Here is a 15,056-nt window from a genome sequence, read left to right on the forward strand (position 1 = left end):
TTAAAGTACATGCTACCATTCTCAAGGACTAAAACAATATCCAGCTGACATCTAAAGTAACACTGTATGAGTGAAGTATGATGTCACTCTTTCCCCACTCCTCCTTTCGGAAAATTTATTTTATTATTAAGAAGCACTGAAACACTCTATGTAAAACATCTAATATTTCCCAGTTGGCTCCATGAAAATAGCATGTAACCCCCCTTACTTTGGGAGTCTCCATTAATGCTAATATTTCTTAAAATATACTCGTACCGACTTATAGGTACAGATAGATAACAACACAGTGAGAGGCCACCGCTGGAAGCTACAGACAATAACCGTTGGTAAAGAAATACTATTTTCGCGCGCGAGTGTTTGAAACGTGACACAATAGGAAACAAAAGCAGGTCGGAAATCATTTCCTCTGACGGCCGCAGCTGAAAATATTGGGTCAAAGAGTTGAGGCTCGACCTTTAGACACAAATAGGTTAGTATACACACATATAAAGAGACGCAACATATTGAAAACACGAGATAGCCAATTAGGATCAAGTATAACGGTTGGAGTTTAAGGCTAATGCTGTGATATGACTTATATTGTATTATTAAATAAAGAGATAAAAAAAATTCTCTGATGCCAAGAATAAAATCAATGAACAGATTTCATAACTTTAAAACACGAGGATAACTAACACGTCTATTCTCAACATATGACCACATAATTTAATAGATGTTCTTGTTTCGTTTTATGCTTTATTCTGGTTCCTTCTTATAATTGCTTCGAATTCATTATTCCTACCCCTATTCTTTTTCTTCCGAGTCTTTAATTCTCTCTTTCTGAATTTATTTTCTCCTCTGATAAATGTTTGCATTTCTATGATTTCTGGAAAGCTAAGATCTTCCATCGTCGAGTGATTTCCTAATCTCGACTTTCTAGCTTATGCCAACTGTGCCACGTAATGGAGACGCTTAATTTGGTCAGTCAGGTTAAGCAAGTGACTGAGTGACCGCGAGGAGAGAGAGAGAGAGAGAGAGAGAGAGAGAGAGAGAGAGAGAGAGAGAGAGAGAGAGAGAGAGAGAGAGAGAGAGAGAGAGAGAGAGAGAGAGAGAGAAAGAGAGAGAGAGAGAGAGAGAGAGAGAGAGAGAGAGAGAGAGAGAGAGAGAGAGAGAGAGAGAGAGAGAGAGAGAGAGAGAGAGAGAGAGAGAGAGAGAGAGAGAGAGAGAGATATAGAGAGAACGCGCGCGCGCGCGCCTAGAGTCCTAGGCTCGCCGGCCATGATAAACCTCACAGCCATCGGGTCCCGACCTTCAGCGTGTCACACTATGCCATGTCTCTCATTTCCTCCGGCTCTCATCTTTTAACCTACGTCTACTACGGGCTCACCATAGCCCGTGCTACTTATGCTTTTGTTCCAAGTAGCTGAATCTAAAACAACGTCTTTTGACCACTGGTTGTCAGGCTACTTTAAAATTTTCTCTGTATTCTGCCCTCCTCTATAAGAACTCATTTTCTTTTCTGTTTCAGTTAATCTTTAAATCTGGTTTCTTTCTTTCCCTCTCCCCTAGAATCTTTTTTTGTCATTCACCCCTCCCGTTCCTCTCCTGCTTATGAAATATAAGTTATTTTCAATTTTCCTTCATAATTTCCATTACGAAATTTCCCCCACCCCACCGCTTTTTTTTTTTTTTTTGCTGCCCGAATGTATTAGGATCTTTCCTTTTAATCCAGCCCCACCTTCCGCTCAAACTATGCTTGTGCCTTAGAAATCTGAGCCAGGAGATTGATTGATTGATTAATTGATGGAGATTTAGCCACCACAAGAGGTGGCATAAGTAGCCCGTGAAGCCCGGAGATGTATTGATTGATTGATGAAGATTAAGCCACCACAAGAGGTGGCATAAGTAGCCCGTGAAGCCCGGAGATGTATTGATTGATTGATGAAGATTAAGCCACCACAAGAGGTGGCATGAGTAACACATAGAGCCGGGAGATGTTTCCCAAGGACCGACACCTTGTGTGTGTGGTGGGGGGCGGTGTGCGCCGGGAGGGGCGAGCCATGGCGCATGACCACGAGGGGGGCACCGCTCTCCAACCCTTCCCAGCTGGACTGCCTCCCTGGCGACAGTCCTCCTGGCGAGTGCATCGTGTCCGGCCATGTGCCGCTTCACCTCCTTCTACGCCATGTGTGTCGTGCACAGACTGCCTGCCCTCTCGCCCACTCTCACGTGAGTTCATCTCCCTCCCGTGTGTGTGTGTGTGATCACCAGACGGCACCAGTCACATTGTGGGGAAAGTATTGATCCTACTTGCGTCCTAGAGGCGACTGGGGGAGAGAGAGTGCCTCAGAGAGAGGAGAAAGAGAGTGAGAGAGAGAGGGGCACAGTGAAGTGGGGATGCTGTTCATGTATCACAGCCGCCGCGCCACTCCACCAACATTATTATGTGAACGTGTCAATAAGGTTGGTGGTATCTGAGGTGGTGGGACACGGCTGGGTGTCTTGGGAGTGTGTGTGTGGCTGCCGGAGACGAGGTGCACTTGTCCATTTGTGCAAGAGCGCTTGGTATCTGTATGTTACACATGTCCTAGAGCCAAGGTGTCTCACAACGTAGTCAGATGCTGTTGATAACATGGGCGTAGCCAGGCGTAGAGGTCGACGGGAAGTAACGGTTCCCATACGCTGAAATAGGGTGCACATTTCCCAGAGATTTATCGAGAGGATATGAGTAACGGCCATAAATGAGCTAGCTTTTTGACACTATTCCCTTTCATATAGTCTAGGGTAACTGCACAAATACAGATGTACCTAATGTATTAATACAAAAAAAGGGCCATAAATGTAGATGGATCTAAATGTGTTAATAAAACAAGACTGAGAGATGGGGACTTTTAGTATCACATGGCTATCTCTCCCTTGGCACAAAGTGTCCTCCTTCACATAGGCTAGGATACCTGCCAATATGACCATGTACCTAAATATGTTTAGAAACATGCCCACAGTATATTATGTTATGATATAAAATCCAGTTAGAGGAGCACACACTTAAGTGGGAGAATAATATAGGATGAGAAGCATCACAGTGGGAGAGTAATATAGGATGAGAAGCATGGAAGTAGGAGAGTATGAGGAGTGCATCAACAAGTGATTATTGGCCAACACTCTGGTTTCCTAAACTTAACATTCTATAACCAAGACACCTGCCTCTCTTGAGACTGATTCCCGCGAGTGAATGTTTATGAATTCACAAATAACATGAAATTAATTATGGAATATCATTGCCAGAGATAAGAGAACTTTGACCTAAGGAGATCCTCCTAGACAAGAGCGAGGCTGGCCACGTGGTCACCCAACTAGTTACTGGTTAGACCCAATACGCTTAACGATCTACATCCATACCATCCCCTGCCTGTCGCGATTAGGGACCTGCCGAGTCAGAATGATTTAAAATGTAATTACAATATAGTGTAATAACCCAAGAAACACATTTATTATTTAAGTAGCATAATGCCCTCGACTAATTAAATATAAAAATAATTTTCAATATAACAGTAATTCGAAAATAACATGCAGATCCGATATGATTTTATATTGACAATTAATGTGGAGTTCACTCACTGTTCTTATCATGTTTAAATTTAAAGCTGCGTATCGAATTGATTTCAACAACTCCAGTACTTTATATGGCATACTTATCAGTGACACCGATCTCTACTTCAGTTACACTTGTCTATCGCCTTTTTTGAGTATCAGGACTACGTTTGAGGGGGGTAGAAATAGCCTAAGCTACTCTATCCCTGTGAGATGTATTTCTTTCTTGTCTCAGTAAACATACTTGAACTTGAACTACGTTTGCCTTTTAGCAGAATTCTGAGAAATGACCTGTCTCAGGTGTTTTATTGAAAACATCAAAACATCAGTTAGCGAATGGCAAAGTACCTCTGAAGCCTCATTCAGCTGCCATAGTCATACTAAGCCTGGCTCTCTCTCTCTCTCGTGTGTGTGTGTGTGTGTGTGTGTGTGTGTGTGTGTGTGTGTGTGTGTGTGTGTGTGTGTGTGTGTGTGTGTGTGTGTGTGTGTGTGCGTGTGTGTGTGTGTGTAGAATATTAAATTTCAATTTCTTTCTTTATTATGCAACTCATACCCATCCCGTGGGCGGTGGTGGAAAGGGTTACAGAGATGTTCAGGTTCGGTTCAGGAACTGAACTATATAGTTCATTTAGCTAAGCAAGTGACAATCTTTTCAAGCTAGTTACACAATTGTTAATGTTATATATACATGTACATATATAAATATATACAATCATTTGCACATATACATATCGATAATCTTTTATGTCACAAGTGATTCAACAAGAAGCTCACAACAGTCACTATACAAGGCACTTATTAACATCTATGGCGAGTCACGCACTTACTAGTCTTGCTCCACAGCCACCCAACTGGGCGGCAGCTTGAACAAAAGGTGACCAAGGTGCATGAGAATCGGGGTAAGGGGTAGTTTTTTTTTTACAATTCTTACATTCTTGTACAGTCACTAACTAGCACGCACAGCGTTTCGGACAAGTCCTTCATCCTAATTTTCCCCGGAGTACGACCCGCCAAATCGTTTAACAACTGTTCCCATTCACTGCTGGGGTGAACAAATGCTACAGTTGAGGATTGGCGCCCATTCAATCCTCCCTGGCCAGGATACGAACCCAGGCCAAAGCGCTCGTGAAGCATCTGGCGAGTGTTTTACCACTGCGCCACAGGGACTGCTAACAGACGACAGAAGCTGCTACTAAACTAACTTATCTCTGCCCTTCTCATCAAGAAAGAGTCTGTTCAGCACTCACTCTTAAACTGACGAGGCCAGAACAATGGGAGAGGGTAAACACAAGAGGCTTTGGAGAGACTTACTAGCAAAATCTCATGAACACTGTCTAAGAAATCCTTGTTTACTCAACTTCCAGCATCACCACAATCCCTCCCTCTCCTCCGCCTCCTTTTCCTCGTATCCTCTTCCCCTCCTCTTTTCCTACATCTATCAGTCATCTGTCGTTTCTCTTCCCCCATTCCTACAGCCTAGCCAACGTATATAACAAATACCACGCTGTTATTGGAAAATAAAAATAATATATTTCTGAGAAATAAATAAAAAAAAAATATTGTTTCAGAGACTAATGATTTTTATTTGAGGACCTAACGCGGAAACTAAAGTTGGCTAGTTTCTATGAACACTCAGCACAGGAATTTGTGTTATATATTAATAATATATCGTTTAACAACCAGGTACCCGTTCACCGCTGTGTGAACAGAGGCATACATTTAAAGATTGGCGCCTAGTCAATCCTCCCCGGCCAGGATACGAACCCAGACCAAATCGCTCAGGCTCAACCAAATAGTTCAAGTTCAAGTATGTTTATTGAGACAAGAAAGAAATACATCTCAAAGGAATAGCGTAGCTTAGGCTATTTCTACCTCCCCCCCCCCCTCTCTACCAAATAAAAGTAGGCAAATACTGCACGTTTGTAAACACGAAGCCTATATTATTGTATATCTAAGTGATCCCGCATCGGAATCATTTAGGCAGAGATAAGACAGAGACAGTCTGTTCTCACCACGGCAACTCGACGCCACCACTTTAATCTTGTGACGGAAATTAAAGCATTCCTCTACCAACACTATCAACTCTAAACATTGCTCTTACTATCTCGGCTACAAGGGAAGGTCAGTTTCCTCAAGGAGCATTTTGCTTTTCTCACTTTCTCAGTGGTTAATGTTCAAATTTCATTAGTGATTACTTTTTTTTTCTTTACTTTGGGTTGGTCCTGAGGATCAATTGTCCCCGGGGCCCGGTCTTTGACTAGGCGTCCTGCTTGGTAGTCAGGTTAACCAGACTGTTCCTAAGACACAGTTGCTTGCAATGTGGCTTTTTGGTTAATTTTTTAATGACTTTTGATTAAATATTTTCAATGGTTATTGTGTAAAATTGATCAGTGTTTAGTGGTTAAAATTTATCAGTGATTATTCTTTAAAATTTGTCAGTAGCTATTGTTTAAAAAATCTCAGTGGCTGTTGTTTAAAAATCTCAGTGGCTCAAAATTCCCCTCACATCGTTCAGTTTACTTGATTTAAAAGTGATATTCTACTAACATTTTTAAGACGACGTGACCTTGTTATTATTATTGCTTAAGATCACTCGCAACCTTCAACGACCCTGAAGGAGACAAGCCAGGCATTTTACCAACCTCTTACGCACAAACAAGAATTAGGACTGAATCTTCATCAAGTAGAATTACTGTATGTATGTGTTTCAAAGTATAATTTTATTTCCAGATAGGCTACAGGAGAGCGCGGGCGGGTTGTGAGAGATCAGAGGCAGGCCTATACTAGGCTACAGTAGGCTAAGAACGCTATAATGAGACAACCTCCATTATAATGCAGACCGGGTCCACACTCGACGCCTATAACATAAGATAAAGTTCGAATAATAATCAATGACCGTGAGCATTAAATAAGCTGTTATCAGTGGGGTAACTTGGTGACGTCAAACCATATTGCCCCACAGTAACTAAAAGTCTCTGTGGATGATACAAGTTAGTCGGATGAGTGTTGAGTGAAGTTAAAGCTGGGATTGGCAAGCTTACCACCACCCAGCAGCCTACGAACGCAGTCAGTGTTGAGGCGGGCTCTCAGCTGGCTACAGTTTGGTCATGCCACCTGCATGGCTGATGTTCTTTCGTCCTCTGCTCACCGCTGCCAAGGAACCCTACTTTCTATAATTAAGTAAGTTTATTACCATTCCTTTCTTCCCTACTTTGTGTAATTAAGTTTATTATTATTCCTTTCTTCCCTTTTTTGTTTAATTAAGTAAGTTATTACCATTTCTTTCCTCTGGTGGAAGTTTTGACGTCCATCTCGGTGTACAAAAATCTTTACATTATTTGTTATCGTTGTGTATTTAGTGTATAAAACGTCTCTAATTTCTTGGGCATTCGTACATATGTTTTGTGTGTGCGTTGTATACAGGATGTATCCTCCCCGGGTATATGTATATACAGGATGCATCCTCCCCGGGTGTACGTATATACAGGATGTATCCTCCCCGGGTGTACATGTTTACAGGATGCATCCTCCCCGGGTGTACATATATACAAGATGTATCCTCCCCGGGTGTACATATATACAGGATGTATCCTTCCCGCATAATTACAACCGTCAATGTCAATCATTACAGCAGGAGATAAGCTGTCAAGTAAGGCCGTTAACAACCACCATATTTCAAGATGTCATGATACCATCAGATATCATGATATATCAAGGCTGGCGGAAGAGGCAGGTAGAAGGAACTTAGCGTGATTGCACCAGTGTACACTTGTAGAGACCAGTAAATAATGGACTCCATCCTAGCGTACCCAACATGTTTCTTATAAAATGACCATATCGGAATTATGGGAGCATAGCCCACTGGCGAGCAAGCAAAGTTCAGCATTCAGTACAGTAGTGAATCTGAGTGTGTAGCTGATTTCAAATACATTTTGATGAGATTACAGGACAATTAAATATCATTTGTTCGTCTACATTTTGAATATTATGAAATTATGGAGAGGTGAGGCGTAGGAGAGCGTTGCCACCTTCAGCTTCCCGTATTATTTGTCACATTCAAGATACGCCCCTAGATCCCAAGTGATGTACTTAATATAGGGCTGCAGGGTTATATTTAGAAGTATTGCGTATTAGCATGAACCCTGAGAACCACACCCTTGCTGTCCTCTGCAGTACTGAGTGGCTGCACTGGGGGGCTGGGGAGTGGCTGGCGCGGGGTGAAAGACCCGGCAAGACTGTCAGTGAACGCACTTTGATATGAGAGAAAAAGCAGTGTTAGCTACGCGATGTACCACTAACACTACCTAGACCCGTGCCAGTGCTGCGCCCAGACTCGCGTCCCGCCACCACCTAGCGGGAGATGGCGCGCCCCAGATAACCTTACTGTTTGTTATTTAGATTCAGCTACTCGGGACAAAACGTTCCAAGTAGCACGGGCTATGTTGAACCCGTTGTACTCACCTGGCACAGGAGACGTGCCAGGTCTGTCACGTTACTTCACGTCACACCCACGGGTATATATATAGTACCCAGCTGTGAACATGAGCGCAATGTTCATGTCTACTGCTTTTACGAGCTACTCATGCCCGTGCCACCTCTTGGGTGGCCTAATCTTCATCAATCAATCAATGAGCGCAAGTACATATCCTGTAATCCTGTACAATCATCTGTACTCGCAATCCTGTACAGAGTGAGGTCTGGTAACCAGAGGCCAGATTCACGAAGCAGTCACGCAAGTACTTACAAACGTGTACATCTTTCACCAATGTTTGACGGCTTCGGTTACATGTATTAAACAGTTTACAAGCATGAAAACTTCCCAATCAACTGTTGTTATTATTATAAACAGTCTCCTGGTGCTTCGGAGTTCATTAACTGTTTAATAATTGTAAACAGAGCCGCCAAAGATTGAGAAAAGATGTACAGGTTCGTAAGTACTTGCGAAATGGCTTCGTGAATCTGGCCCCAATACTGTGTTGCAACTGGTCGTTCTCCCTGCACTCCGGTCCTACACCAACCCTAATGTTAAATCACCGTTTACAAATTTGATAAATAATTGCTATTGACACTAGACTTCCGACACACCTCTCTCTCACAGCTATCTTGAACCATCGCCTCCCCCCCCCCTAGCTATCTTCCTTCCTTCACTTGGCACATTCCAGTGGTGTCACCCACTGACACATCTACGCTGGTGTCATCTACTCTCTCTCACACACACACATAGGGGTCTGGTAGCTGAGTGAACAACGCGCAGAACTCTTAATTCCCGGACCAGGCAGAAACAAATGGGCAAAGTTTCATCCTGAATGCCCCTGTTACCTAGCAGTAAATAGGTACCTGGGAGTTAGACAGCTGTTACGGAGCTGCTTCCTGTGTGTGTGTGGGAGGGGGGGGGGGAATTAGTTAGTACTTGGTAACAGTTGATTGACAGTAGAGAGTCGGGCCGAAAGAGCAAAGTTCAAACCCCCGCAAGCACAACTAGGTGAATACACACACACACACATATTCAGACTATTACAGAAGAGGGGTTACAATATGATTACATGGACGGTGCAAACTTAATTGACCAGACCACACTCTAGAAGGTGAAGGGACGACGACGTTTCGGTCCGTCCTGGACCATTCGCAAGTCGATCCCATCGACTTGAGAATGGTCCAGGACGAACCGAAACGTCGTCGTCCCTTCACCTTCTAGTGTGTGGTTTGGTCAACTTACTTTAGCCACGTTATTGTGACTCATCGCCTGCAAACTTAACTGTTACAGGCCGTCGAGTTCCTCAAGCTCCGCCAGAGGAAGCAGTGACGTCGTACTCCCATACTGATGGGCATGTTACACAAACTAGTAAACATTTGAAGTCTTATATACACTGTCTTCCCATTGTTTGGCTTTGTTGTATAATGTATTTCGTAAGTGTTCCTTTCCCAAGTGTTGTGAGAACGGAGGCAGTAATGTATAGTCATAACTCACAATAGATCCTCCCCCTCCATCTCTCTCTCTCTCTCTCTCTCTCTCTCTCTCTCTCTCTCTCTCTCTCTCTGAGTTCCTACACATTCCCGCAACCCTGCAGCCTCTGCCAAGAATATTTATCTGGCGGTGAAATATGTTGATCTAGAGACTTCTACTCCTTTTAACAACCCGACTTTTGTCTTGTTATTTTGTTTAAAAGAGTTTTCACTGCTGACTGCTGCGGATTTGACTCATGCCGAAAACTTAAAGAAAAAAACAAATTCAGATAAAGCCTCGTGAAATATACGCAAATAGTTGTTGTTGTTGTTTTAGATTTAGATAGAACGAACTGTCCATGTAGCACGGGCTATGGTGAGCCCGTAACTCGGGTTATCGCAAATAGCCATATGCGTTTTTTTTTATAGGGAGGTGTGTTTATAAATAGAGATGAGGTGTGGTGGGGGGAAATGTGTGATATTCGTGGTGAGTCTTGATGAAGGTAGCAGGTGACAGGCAGATGCTGGGTTCTGTAATGTATGGCTGCGCTGGGCTCTGTATAGCTGCGCTGGGCTCTGTATAGCTGCGCTAGGCTCTGTATAGCTGCGCTAGGCTTTGTATAGCTGCGCTAGGCTCTGTATAGCTGCGCTAGGCTTTGTATAGCTGCGCTAGGCTCTGTATAGCTGCGCTAGGCTCTGTATAGCTTTTCCACTGTTTAAAAAAATATATTATCTTTAAAATAAAAAGAAAGAGCCCTCCGCCTAACACAACTATTTTTCTTTATCTACGTAAAGCAAGAGAAAAAAGTGCAGAAGGAACGACAAAAGGTGCATAAGGAACGACAAAAGGTGTAGAGGAAACGACACAAAATATATAATGGTTACCAAGATCGTGGCGGAGTCACAATAGCACGATTAAACAAGTGTTGCCAGATAACAATTAAAAAAAAGGTAACAACATTGGAATTCGAACAAAAAAAGGCATTACTTAGCGGAGCCTCCAAGGGCGTAGCTCTCACTGCGGGAGTGGACGTGACCCGTCTCTGTGTCTTGCTATGATAATGCGATCAATATGTCAACCTTGCGTTTTGTCCTGCGTCCGCTCTCTCACACATAAGGCAAATTTCACAGGAAAACGGTATCTCGGCAACCCCAAAGTCCATTCCATCCAGTGGTCGACCCCCCGAAAGACGCATTCCTGAATTTTAACATTCTGTTCATTCAAAACAGAACTTTTCTGAAATATAAATTAATATTATTATATATTAGCATATTGGATATATTTAGGCACTGGTTAGGTTAGGTGTTTAGGTTCTGTAGGCGATTATTTGTGTTTCTAGTACGTGGGTGAAACATTTACAGCGTTGTGGTTCGAACAAAAGTCGTCAGTGAAGCACTTGTTCCGGAAATTTTCGGACGTCATCAGTTGTGAGTCGTGTGTAACCCGCTTTTCATTCATAAACAGGGGGTTTGGCGGGTGCATGGAATGGACTTTGGATTTTTTATTTAGAGGACGGGCTGTTTTATACAACCCGTCCTCGACTCAAGTCCATTACATTCATCGGTCAACCCCACAGACGCATTCATATATTTTAACATGCTGTTCATTCAAAACGGGAATTTTCTCAAGTATATATTAATATTATAATATATTAGCATATTGTGTATAAATAGGCATAGGTTAGGTTAGGTTAGGTGTTTAGGTTCTGTTTGTGATTATTTGTATTTGTAGTACGTGGGTGAAGCATTTATAGCGTTGTGATTCGAACAAAATTCGTCAGTGAAGCACTTGTTCCGGATATGTTCGAATGTCAGCAGTTGTGAGTCGTGTGTAAACCGCTTTTCATTCATAAACAGGGGGTTTGGTGGGTGCATGGAATCACATTTGGATCTTTATTTGGAGGACGGGCTGCACAACTGATGACGTCCGAACACTTCCCGAACAAGTGCTTCGCTCACGTCCTCTGTTCGACCCACAATTCTATAAATGCTTCACCCACGTACTTCAAATAGAAAATAATCGCCAACAGAACCTAAACACCTAACCTAACCTACGCCTAATTATACATATAATTTTTATGTATAACAATATTAATTTATATATAACAAACTCATTTTTAATACACAGTATGTTAAAATTGATGAATGCGTATGGGGAGGACGGCCGGTGCTTTAACCAGCCTAGTGTGATGACGGGTTGCAACCATGATAACTGCAACGAGGCTCTGAAGACCTTTACAGTTGTTAAAGTTATATAAGGCAATTGACTTATGCGACTCATAGTAAATCATCGGGAAATAATTGTTGCACATAAGCGGGGATGATTACCGAGCTCTGAGGTTTCACTAATTAGGGGTCAAGCTTAACACAGGTAGCAATTGAAAGGAGTTGAGGCCAGGTTCACGAAGCAGTTACGCAAGCACTTACGAACGTGTACATCTTTCCTCAATCTTTGACGGCTTTGGTTACATTTATTAAACAGTTTACAAGCATGAAAACTTGCCAATAAACTGTTGTTATTGTCATAAACAGCCTCCTGGCGCTCATTAACTGTTTATTTATAGTAAACAAAGCCGCGAAATATTGCGAAAAGATGGACAGGTTCGTAAGTACTTGCGTAACTGCTTCGTGAATCTGGCTCCTGGTCATCTCTTCCAATCATTAACAATCTCATGAAACTAAACTAAAACTTGTTTTGATTAATTGTATAAAACATATTTCATTAATGAAAAAAAAATAATAATATAATCCAAAACTCATAGAACGAACACAGTAAAATGTAACTTATTTATAGCACTGAAAAAAACATGAGCGCAGTGTTGTTAAAGATGCTATCAACGTGACGCTGATAACAGCCATCCGGCACTGACAGTAAAACAAAAAAGATTGCAGTTTCCGTCACGAATTACGGTGTCCGTTAGAGAGCACAGGGTCGGTGTTCGCTATAGCAGCTGACAGACATGATAACCTCTGACATAACCAGTGTGGGCCAGCGAGAACCCACATGTCAACCCCTGATATAACCAGTGTGGGCCAGCGAGAACCCACATGGCAACCCTGGTATAACCAGTGTGGGCCAGCGAGAACCCACATGGCAACCCTGGTATAACCAGTGTGGGCCAGCGAGAACCCACATGGCAACCCTGGTATAACCAGTGTGGGCCAGCGAGAACCCACATGGCAACCCTGGTATAACCAGTGTGGGCCAGCGAGAACCCACATGACAACCTCACATGACATAATCAACAGCCCACATAAGGTAAGTTGGGTGAGGGGGGTTGCATAATAAGAGCAGCGAGAAGCGTCAGGCGCGGTGTTTACGGGCTCGCCATAGCCCGTGCTACATGGACATTTCGTTCTGAGTTTACTAAAACATCAACAATAAGTCAGGCGCGCTAGGCTGGCCGATGCCTCTGACACCTTAAACCTGAGGGGCAAGCAGAACACGTCAAAAGGAGATGCAAATTTACGAACAAGAAATGTGCAATAGGAAAAACAAATGATGGTGATTGGTGCTGCAAATGGTGATGAAGATGAGCCGAATGATGGTGAGTGGTGAACATATTGGAGATGACTTGAGAGCGACGATGACTACGACGTTAATGTACTTAGATATATATATATATATATATATATATATATATATATATATATATATATATATATATATATATTAGCATATTGTGTATAAATAGGCATAGGTTAGGTTAGGTTAGGTGTTTAGGTTCTGTTTGTGATTATTTGTATTTGTAGTACGTGGGTGAAGCATTTATAGCGTTGTGATTCGAACAAAATTCGTCAGTGAAGCACTTGTTCCGGATATGTTCGAATGTCAGCAGTTGTGAGTCGTGTGTAAACCGCTTTTCATTCATAAACAGGGGGTTTGGTGGGTGCATGGAATCACATTTGGATCTTTATTTGGAGGACGGGCTGCACAACTGATGACGTCCGAACACTTCCCGAACAAGTGCTTCGCTCACGTCCTCTGTTCGACCCACAATTCTATAAATGCTTCACCCACGTACTTCAAATAGAAAATAATCGCCAACAGAACCTAAACACCTAACCTAACCTACGCCTAATTATACATATAATTTTTATGTATAACAATATTAATTTATATATAACAAACTCATTTTTAATACACAGTATGTTAAAATTGATGAATGCGTATGGGGAGGACGGCCGGTGCTTTAACCAGCCTAGTGTGATGACGGGTTGCAACCATGATAACTGCAACGAGGCTCTGAAGACCTTTACAGTTGTTAAAGTTATATAAGGCAATTGACTTATGCGACTCATAGTAAATCATCGGGAAATAATTGTTGCACATAAGCGGGGATGATTACCGAGCTCTGAGGTTTCACTAATTAGGGGTCAAGCTTAACACAGGTAGCAATTGAAAGGAGTTGAGGCCAGGTTCACGAAGCAGTTACGCAAGCACTTACGAACGTGTACATCTTTCCTCAATCTTTGACGGCTTTGGTTACATTTATTAAACAGTTTACAAGCATGAAAACTTGCCAATAAACTGTTGTTATTGTCATAAACAGCCTCCTGGCGCTCATTAACTGTTTATTTATAGTAAACAAAGCCGCGAAATATTGCGAAAAGATGGACAGGTTCGTAAGTACTTGCGTAACTGCTTCGTGAATCTGGCTCCTGGTCATCTCTTCCAATCATTAACAATCTCATGAAACTAAACTAAAACTTGTTTTGATTAATTGTATAAAACATATTTCATTAATGAAAAAAAAATAATAATATAATCCAAAACTCATAGAACGAACACAGTAAAATGTAACTTATTTATAGCACTGAAAAAAACATGAGCGCAGTGTTGTTAAAGATGCTATCAACGTGACGCTGATAACAGCCATCCGGCACTGACAGTAAAACAAAAAAGATTGCAGTTTCCGTCACGAATTACGGTGTCCGTTAGAGAGCACAGGGTCGGTGTTCGCTATAGCAGCTGACAGACATGATAACCTCTGACATAACCAGTGTGGGCCAGCGAGAACCCACATGTCAACCCCTGATATAACCAGTGTGGGCCAGCGAGAACCCACATGGCAACCCTGGTATAACCAGTGTGGGCCAGCGAGAACCCACATGGCAACCCTGGTATAACCAGTGTGGGCCAGCGAGAACCCACATGGCAACCCTGGTATAACCAGTGTGGGCCAGCGAGAACCCACATGGCAACCCTGGTATAACCAGTGTGGGCCAGCGAGAACCCACATGACAACCTCACATGACATAATCAACAGCCCACATAAGGTAAGTTGGGTGAGGGGGGTTGCATAATAAGAGCAGCGAGAAGCGTCAGGCGCGGTGTTTACGGGCTCGCCATAGCCCGTGCTACATGGACATTTCGTTCTGAGTTTACTAAAACATCAACAATAAGTCAGGCGCGCTAGGCTGGCCGATGCCTCTGACACCTTAAACCTGAGGGGCAAGCAGAACACGTCAAAAGGAGATGCAAATTTACGAACAAGAAATGTGCAATAGGAAAAACAAATGATGGTGATTGGTGCTGCAAA

The 15,056-nt window shown here is 42.7% G+C and overlaps 1 protein-coding gene across 3 annotated transcripts in view; it reads left to right on the forward strand.

Moving 5' to 3' along the window:
• Positions 1-2,071: 2,071 nt before the first annotated feature.
• LOC123759046 (chondroitin sulfate N-acetylgalactosaminyltransferase 2) overlaps positions 2,072-15,056 on the forward strand; it is a 32,140-nt gene continuing 19,155 nt past the window's right edge. For 2 of the 3 annotated variants that reach the window (XM_045743801.2, XM_045743798.2), the window contains exons 1-2: positions 2,072-2,208; positions 6,301-6,750. The gene's annotated coding sequence lies outside the window, so the exon portion shown is untranslated. The remainder of the gene's footprint in view (positions 2,209-6,300; positions 6,751-15,056) is intronic. The other variant, XM_045743800.2, reaches the window with a different exon arrangement.

The sequence above is a fragment of the Procambarus clarkii genome, chromosome 15 (genome assembly GCF_040958095.1).
Source record: "Procambarus clarkii isolate CNS0578487 chromosome 15, FALCON_Pclarkii_2.0, whole genome shotgun sequence".
NCBI classification, from domain to species: domain Eukaryota; kingdom Metazoa; phylum Arthropoda; class Malacostraca; order Decapoda; family Cambaridae; genus Procambarus; species Procambarus clarkii.